Below are 9,387 nucleotides of genomic sequence, written 5' to 3' on the forward strand. Positions count from 1 at the left end.
CCGGGAAGCCAGTCTGCATGGATCCCGGGAAGCCAGTCTGCATGGATCCCAACTCTCCCTTCCCTCTGCTTCCTGGGTGGCCTTGGGCAGTGAAGAGGCCAGAGCGCTGCACCCAGACAGGGATGAAGCCTAGTGAAGTGACTATCACTGGCGAGCTAGTGGTCAAGGGTGCTGGGCCTGGGTCCGGATGGAGGCTGACGTTATTCTAGACCAGTGCTTCTCCACCAAAGGTGATCTGTCCCTCTGCATGACATTGGACAACATCTGGAGACATTTTTGGTTGTCATGACTGAGCGATGTGTGTGGTGCTGCTGGCATCTAATGGGTGGAGGCCAGGGATGCTCTCAGTATCCTATAGAGTGCAGGACAGCTTCACCACAAAGAGTGATTGGGCTCATGATGTCAATGGTGCTGAGGTTGAGAATCCCTGCTCTAGAAGGTGCCAGGACTTAGGGTGGTGAGGGACACAGAGCTCAGGGGTGGCAGGAGGGTGTTCAGGAGGAGGGAGGGGGACAAAGACAGGAGAAGAGGGCTTGAAGACACAGCTTCACTTGAGGTGAGGGAACTGGGCGGGTGGCAGTGAGGAGCAGAGAGGATGCTCACTGCAAATTTGGACCTTGAGGTATGGGCTTGCGGACGGGGAGGGGGAGCAGCTCCAGATGGAAAGGGAGGTGGGGTGGGGCTTGGGGGGCACAGAGAGCTTTAGTTGCGACAGAAGGGGCAGGTGCTGAGCGTTTGGGGAACTGGTTAAGCATGAGGGTGAATTTGCTTACTTGAAGGGGGTGGTCCAGAGAGGACGGTGGATGGGGGTCTGGCAGGAGGGAGTTGAGGACAGTGGGTCAGGCAGGCAAAAGCCAGGAGGCAAGGACAGTGTGGCAGGTGCCGTTCTTGGTCCCTCCAGCGGCGTCGTTCATTCTGGAGGTCGGTGGAACAGAAATCCAGGTCTGTCTCTCTGTCAACCCTGAGGCTGACCTGGTGGGGTGAAGGTGACAATGACCAGAGCAGCCGCAATGTGGGCAGCGCCTGGTGCCAGGGTCAGGCTCTGTAGGGAGCCTGTCCAGGCAGGTTCAGCTGCCTTGCCTGAGGACGGAGACCTGGCCCCACTGGCTGGACTGCATGGCTGTGGGCAGTCAAATGGGTGCTGGAGAGTTCCGGGGCATTGCCAGTGTCTGGTGCTCCTCCTGCCTGGTGCTGAGGACGGGGCCAAAGGCCAAGAGAACAGTGGCCTCAGTGTGTCCCTGTTTGTTTTGCATCATAAATGGATTAGTACAAAAGGCAAGGCAGCTGAGCCAGGAAGTCCTAGGTTCAAATCCCAGCTCTGCCACTTGCCAGCTGGGTGATCTTGGGCAACCGATTTGGCCTCTGAGTGTCAGTTTCCTCCTTGGCAGGATGGCTGGGAGGATTAAGTAAGATCAGCCATGTGTCAGTGCTCTATAAACTATAAAGTGCTATTCCCATGTGAGATATGAATAAGGACCCTTGAAAAGGAAGATAGAAATGCTCCCTGAAGTTCTTAAGCGGTGGATGCTGACCAGACACAGCCTGGGAGGGGGATGTGAAAGATGCTCCGGATTTGAAATGTCACCAGAAGCAGGCTTGGCGTGTGATATTTCCAAGCTTACTGCTCAAGGCTGAGTCACGAAGAGAATGGCTGAGAGGACGGGGGCCTTCATGCTTCTCCCAGCGCTCTGCAGCAGGGCAGCAGACGGAAGCTGTGGGAAGATCCTGCAGAGCAAGCACTGCCCCTTTGCACGTGGTCCCCTCTGTGCCACCCGGATCCCACGGGCTGTCCACCTGGGAGCTGAGGTCTTTACTTGCCTGCCCTTCTTTAACCATCACCACACTCTTGAGAGGGGAGCATTTTTATCCCCATTTCACAGATGAGGAAGCTGAGACCCTGCAGTTGCGTTAACTGGCGTTGGAGAACATGGCTCATAAATGACGCTGCTAGGATTTAAACTCAGGCCCATCTGCCCGATTCCAGAAAAGATTCTCTTTCTTCCCTCATGTCTCCTGGGACTTGGGTAGGAATTGGGTGCTGGGAAGGGTTTAGGAGTTTTTTTAGATCGGGATAAGTAAGAGCTGTTTGGGGTCCCAGGCTTCAAGGAGCCAACAATGGTGGCCCAGTGGCCCAGGAGTGGCTCAAGTGGGGGCAGGTGGCAGCCAGGTGGTGGCTGAGCTAGAGGCAGAGCTTCCCCCTTTAATTTTGCTTTAGCTGGAGAATTCATTTTGCACATAGGAAGGGATCACCTGCTTTGCTGTCTTAGTAAACATAGGTTTCATTCGTCAGAGCAGGGCAATCTACTGAATGGCCTTTTTGGTTTCTCAGTCCACGGGCCAAACAAGGCATTGTTCCTGGGAGGGTTTGCAGGAGCTGGGCCTATTAATCCAACAGCGACACGTTTTTGAGCACCTGCTATGTGTGCAGATCTCTGCTCTGAAGGACAGAGCAAGTTCCTGGGCTGAGTTGTTTATAGGCTGCTAGAGGAAGCCAGGTGTCTTGTGCACTGGACAGACCCTAGCTCATCCTTCAGTCCTCAGCTCATGCATGGCCGCCAACAGGAGCCTTTCTGGAATCTTCCCCAGCAGAGTTGGTGGCTCTGGGTTCCATGCTTTGTCCCCGCATCAACCACGTGTGCGTCAACGGCATCTTCCCACATCTGTCTCCCCAACAGCCTGGGAACGACTGTGTCCCCCACCTCGGAAGCCGTAGGATACAGCACGAGGTTGAACACAGAAATGCTTTGAGGTAATGTGTGCACCCTCCCATATGAGGCCGTTTGCTTTTGAGTGTTCCATGAGTGGTTATGGCTGGAGCAGTCCAGAGGGAACTAAACCCCCGTGGATTTGGGGGTCATGGATTTGGAGGGCAGAGTAGGTTCCAGTTCTCAGGAAGACTTCCTGGATCCACACCAACCCTGTGAAGTTGATGTCATTAATTAAAAATGAGTGAGCTGGTTCTCAGAAAGTAAGAAAGCTTTACCTAAAAAGTGTCTGTTTGAGAGAATTCCAGAACAGGCCAAGAGCTCCAGCCTGACTCTACTTCTAGTGCTGGTTAATTTATCCATTTAGCGAATATTTCTTGGGAGTCTGACGTGATGGTTCTCAAAGTGTGGTCCCTGGTCCAGCAGCAGCGTCACTGGCAACTTTTTAGAAATGAAAATTCTCAGGCTGCATCCTAGACCTACTGAACCAGAAACTGTGGGGGTGGGACACAGCCTCTGTGCTCTAACAGGTTCTGCGGTGATTGTGTTGCACGCTAAGGTTTATAAGCCACTGTTTGCAGAGTGCTGAAAGAGGAGGGACCAGGGAGGAATCGGAGCTGGGGAGAGACTTATATTCAGTTAACGTGGACTCCAGCTGGGATGATGCCTCGAGGGGAAACAGAGGCTGGGGCTAAGCTCAGCGTGGGAAAGGCTGGAGCCCCTGGAAAGGCAGGAAAGGGACAGTAACAAGGACAGAGTTTGTTGACACTTCCCCCAGCCACACAGCCTCTCAGTAGCTACACTGTCCTATTTTTTTTTTAATCAATAGGGGGTTTTAATTCAACGTTCTTGGTCCAAGATGGATCAAGTGGATAAAAATTAACTAAGGACATAAAGACATAAACAAAATAACCAATGGGTAGATATAGATGGAACTCTGTATCCTAATAATACATTGTCCTATTAAGATGACCTCTGCAGGGAGAGAAGAAAAACTCTGCCCCCTCTGCCCACTTCATTTTTAGATTTCCTCCTACGAAGAAGGAAGAGTTACTAAGTGGGGCATATTCAAGGCCCTGCAGCAGGACTGTGTTCGCTAGTGGATACGGCCACTGTATGTGTAAAGGGTGTGCACCCAGGCTGGGTATCCAGGTTCAATGTCTTCCTCCTTACAGCTGGACGGCTCATGGGGGTCTGTTTCCTCCTGGCCAGCTAGTGGGTGGCAATATGCCATGATTTACACTAGGATTTAGGGGAGTGGGTGGACCATTTTGTTTTGTTTTAGATATTTAGATATTTTTACTGAGGTATCATTTACGTACAATAAAATGTAACAGGTCTTAAGTGTGATGGGTTTTGACAATTGTGTACCCCTCTGTGACGAAAATATAAATATTTCTACCATCTCCCTTGGGATGGACAGGTCAGGAGTTGGGTATTTCTGGTTCTCCTGACCCTAATACCGTCAGATGCCATCAACACTCCTGCTTTTTTTTTTTTTTTTTGAGACAGAGTCTCACTCTGTTGCCCTGGTTAGAGTGAGTGCCATGGCGTCAGCCTAGCTCACAGCAACCTCAAACTCCTGGGCTCAAGTGACCCTTCTGCCTCAGCCTCCCGAGTAGCTGGGACTACGCGCATGCGCCACCATGCCCGGCTAATTTTTTGTATATATTTTTAGTTGTCCAGATAATTTCTTTCTATTTTTTTTTAGTAGAGACGGGGTCTTGCTCTTGCTCAGGCTGGTCTCGAACTCCTCAGCTCAAACAATCCACCCGCCTCGGCCTCCTAGAGTGCTAGGATTACAGGTGTGAGCCACCGCGCCGGCCAACACTCCTGCTTTTATTTGTAAGGAGGACGGTGAAGCAGAAAGACTGCGTGGCGATTGACAGGTGGGAGGGGTAGAGGCTCGGTACTCAAAGTGTGGGCTGGGGGCCAGGGGTACCAATGGCACCTGGGATCTTGATAAGAAAGCGGCACCTCGGCACACCCCTGCCCGCCTTGCCCCACCCGGACCTACGGAATCAGGACCTGCCTTTCAACAGGACGCCCACGTGATTCGGGTTTTACCTCTCACACCAATAGGGATTATGCCTCCCTTCCTACCCTCGGGATGAGGATATCCTTGGGGTGAGCCCCTCACCTCAAACCAGGAGGAGAGGGGTCATGTCATGGAGTGTTGTTGCTGGACTCACAGTTTATGATTCTGGAACGTTCTACATCTCGTCAAGCCTAGGTTCTGGTAAATTATTGAAGCAGGTGAAAGTTCTCTTCTGCCTCTCTAAAGTAGATTGGGAGAAGCATCCAGTGCATTGAACCCTCCCCTTTCATTCGAACCCAAGGTCATCTCTAGCCAGGACGGAGGGAGGGAGGTTTTAGCCGGCATGGGATGCATTCTTCCGCACTCCCTTAAGGATGGAAACTCTCCCGCACTCGCGCCCCTGCTCAGGTGATGAATTATTGAAATCCAAGAAACACTGTTTGGTCAGTCACGTGGGCTCCGGGGGCCCCAGAGAGCAGCACTACAGAACAGCCACTTTATTTTTCTTCGTGAAATTCAAAGGGAAATACAAAAGTAATGAATTTGCATGCCCACCACTGCGATGATAACTATGAACATTTTGTTATATTTACTTAAAGTATATTTTTAATAAAAGAGATAAAACGTTACGGATAAACTTGAAGCACCCTTTGATGGACACCCTAAAAATTTTTTCTTTATCCCTTTCCAGAGTCAATCACTATCATGACTTTTATGAATGGCTCTCCCTTTTAAGTACTTTCTTGGGAAACCTTTGTATTTTTTGTGTGTATATATACATATATATATAAAATATATCGTGAATAATAAATATGTGATATTATTTGTGTGAATGTCTCTTAACAGTTACACAAATTTGCTCTGGGTCTCTTAACACCTTGCTTTTTCACATAAGGCCACTTTTGACCTCTTCTTATTGATACATTTAGCTCTAATCTATTCATTCCAATAAGGAATTCTGTCATGTGGATACACCATATTTTGTTTCTCTTTTCTGTCTTGTTGCATATTTAGATTGCTTCCAATTTTTCACCATAACAAATAATGCTGTCATCAGCATCCTTGCCCTGGCTCTCACTGGGCTCTCGCTGGGGAGTTCCCATGGGGGCCTGTCACTAGAGTGGGGTCATTATATTGTATAGCACGTGCACTTCCAATTTTACTACGTATTGCTGAACTCTCTCCAAGTTTGCTCTAGGGGTTTGCGTTCCCTTCAGCAATGCAGGAGAATACAATTTTTCTACATCCTCTCCAACACTTGATACTGTCAGAATTTTTTTCTTGTTGCTAGTTCCGTGGTGGAAAATGGTACAGCTCTGTGGTTTTAATTTGCCAGTTGTTCCTTTCGGTTGGAAGAGATCCTGGCAGGGTGGGACAAGGCCGAGCTGAGGTCGGTAGACTTAGGCTCTTGTGTAGCTTTGCTGTCAGCTTGAACTGGAGACTGGGCCAGCCCCTTCTCTCTCTGCTCTTCTGTGACATGGTTGGGCCAGACGGTCTCTAAGGGGAACACCATGAAATGGGCAGGACTCTTCTGACCTGTACTGTTTGGAGTTTGCAGGGACAAGAGTTGCACAGGAATGCTCCTTTACCACTTAGCATCTATATGCCAGGATCCCAGGGTTACCTCTTAGGAAATGATTCTTGAATTAGTGAATAGACTCTAGCATGGCGATCAGAAGCAGTGGGTTTTTGTCTTGGCTCTGACACTTACCTGTGTTGTTGTTGTGGATGGATGACCAGGTGTTGACAGTGTGATAGGGTTCCAGCATACGTCTGCTTCAAGGGCAAGGAGGCCCACATCTAGGAGGCCCAGGTATAAGGTCATTTTCCTCCCAGGGACCAAGCCCTGGATTAGCTGTTAAAACCCAGGCTTTAAGTGCAGCTCTGAAAAAGCGTATTTCCTGAGGCCGACTATTTGCTCTTGGCTTTGGCTAGCTTGAGTTTTGTGAAGTGGAGGACGTAGCTTCATCTGAGATTGAGGCTTGCTGGCTGCTCCAGTGTTGGCAGGAACTTGGCTCAAGCACCTGCAGACCTCATGGGTGGGAATGTAGAGTTGCTAGATTTGGCAAATAAAAATAACTATATTTGCATGAGACATACTAAAAAATTATCCATTATTTATGTGAAATTCAAATTTCACTAGGCATCTTGTATTTTATCTGGCAACCCTAGGTAGGAGGTGAGAAGTCAATTAATATAAGAAATGACTGAGGATTGGATAGTCTAACTTGACGAGTTGTGAGCATCTTGTTGTTGGAGGCATAAACCATGAGTAGAGATGCTGTGCATGTACGCTACAGTCTTGTTTCTCTGCTTGCATTCCTCCAAAGACAGGGCACTCAATGTTGCTTGAAACAGCTTGTGGATATCTTGGATGGTGAGAAAAGGCAGACTGCCCAGGTACGGTGACTCATGCCTATAATTCTAGCACTTTGGCAGGCCGAGGTGGGAGGATTGCCTGAGGCTAGGAGTTTGAGACCAGCCTGGGCAACAAAGTGAGACCCCATCTCTACAAAACATTTTAAAAAATTAGCTGGGTGTGGTAGCATGTGCCCATGGTCCCAGCTACTTAAGAGGCTGAGGCAGGAGGATTGCTCGAGCCCAGGAGTTTGAAGTTGCTGTGAGCTAGACTGATGCCACGCCACTCTAGCCCAGGTGACAGAGCGAGATTCTGTAAGAAAGAAAGAAAGAAGAAAGAGAAAGAGAGAGAGAAAGAAAGAAAGAAAGAGAGAAAGAAAGAAAGAAAGAAAGAAAGAAAGAAAGAAAGAAACTCAGAGGGTGGACCTAGTAATCTGTGTCTTAAGAAGCCCTCCAGAGGATTCTGATGCATGACCAAGTCTGAAAACCACAGGAACAGACGACTGGATTAGAAAGCTGCCCGGAGATCCTAGAACCATTGCTTTGGGCTCACTTTCTCTAGGGGTGGAGTGAGGCTGGGAACTGCGTTTGGGGTGAGGGTATGGGAGGGGCAAGTGAGATGATACTCCATGAGGTGTGTCCTGCATACAAGTTGAAGGGCAGAGGGAGCTTAGGCAATGTTGTTAAAGAATTTCATTTTGAACAAAACGATTTTGAAGCATCAATTTGGGTCAGGCATCGAGGAGAAAACTCAGTTTGTGTCTTCAAGGATCTCACAGTTAAGTGAGGGAGACAGAGAGTAATAACACAGGCTGAAGCACAGACAGAGAGCTGTGCGTGCCGCAAACAAGGGCAGGGGCCACGTGAGAGGTTGGTTCTGATTGGGGAGGAGGGGTCGTGGTGGGTGGCATGGTGAGAGCAGTCTTTGCTAGGCATTCCCAGCCACAGCTCCGGCTTGAATATGGGGACGGGACAGCATGTTGGAGTTGGCCAACAGTCCACCTTTCTTACCATCAGAGAAGCCCACAAGTTGTTTTAAGCAGCAGTGAGTGCCCCATCCTTTGAGGCATGCAAGCAGAGGCTACAAGACCCTCCTGGTGTTGGATGGAAGGGTGGCCTGCATGACCTTCTGGGAGGGCCCCCTTTGAGAATTGTCAAGCCGCTCCCAGGGTTGGCTGCGGGTATCCTGGGGCCTCTAACTCCACTCCCCTTTGTGACAGCCTCTGGACCCCATTCCAGCTACGGAACTGTCTGTCTACACATTACTCATGAGCGGGCAGAGAAGAGCGCCTTTGGGGGCCATACATTATATAAATGAAAGACAAGGGAAAAGATAGAAGCCCAAATCCTATGTGCTCACTCAATGTGCTTTTGTAAAGAGCAGCTTTATTCTTTTTATTTATCTGTGTCACTGGGGTGGGGGCTGTGGTTCATGGGTTTTCCAGAGCACCTCGTACTTAGCCCATGGGTCCCAGCAGGCATCTCTGTAGGTAGCTCCGTGGTCGCCTGTCTCTTGCATTGTGTCCTCTGCCAACAACCCTTATGCAACCTGGCTCGGGGCAGGAGGCTGGGGACTGCTGGGCTTTCAGGGGGCTGGTGGACCCCGAGGCCATTTCTTGGCAATGGCACAGTTGTCCCGGCATGACTGTCAGCTGAGAGTTTCTCTGGCAGCCGGCTGCTTGGCACGGAGACATGTGGTCACACCATTCGGCTATCTTCACAGGCTCCATTTTGGTAACATAACATTGGTGCTGTTGGATTTGGCTGCGGTATTTTGTGCAGGTTGTTAACAGTTTCAGAAACATCTACCTTCCCTGTTCTCCCTGGTATTTCTGGTCCGTTGTCGTGACCTACCAAATACATTAAATCTTCACTGTTAGTACTGCTAACCCTCGTTGGCAGTAATATTTGTTCTGCACTTGCAGTTTGCAATGTACTTCCACGTACATTATATAAGCTTCTGAATGCATCAGCTTTCTCATCTGTAAAATGGGAGGAATAACAGTAACTGCCTATACAGACCTGTGGGAATTCAATGAGCTTAGACATACACAGCTCTTACAACAGTGTCTGACACACAGCAGACAATCAATGTGAACTGTTTTCACTTTTTGAAGTAGGCATGATTTCCCTGGAAGAAAAGGGGTTTCAGTCATTGGTAGAGAACTGAGGATGGGGTGTTGCCTTGGGTACAACAATAGCGAGCATTATCTTTAGAAAATTTAAAAACAATAATAAAGGCTGGGCGAGGTGGCTCACACCTGTAATTCTAGCACTCTGGGAGGC

The sequence above is a fragment of the Propithecus coquereli genome, unplaced genomic scaffold (genome assembly GCF_000956105.1).
Source record: "Propithecus coquereli isolate 6110/MARCELLA unplaced genomic scaffold, Pcoq_1.0 Scaffold35, whole genome shotgun sequence".
In the NCBI taxonomy this organism is placed as follows: Eukaryota; Metazoa; Chordata; class Mammalia; order Primates; family Indriidae; genus Propithecus; species Propithecus coquereli.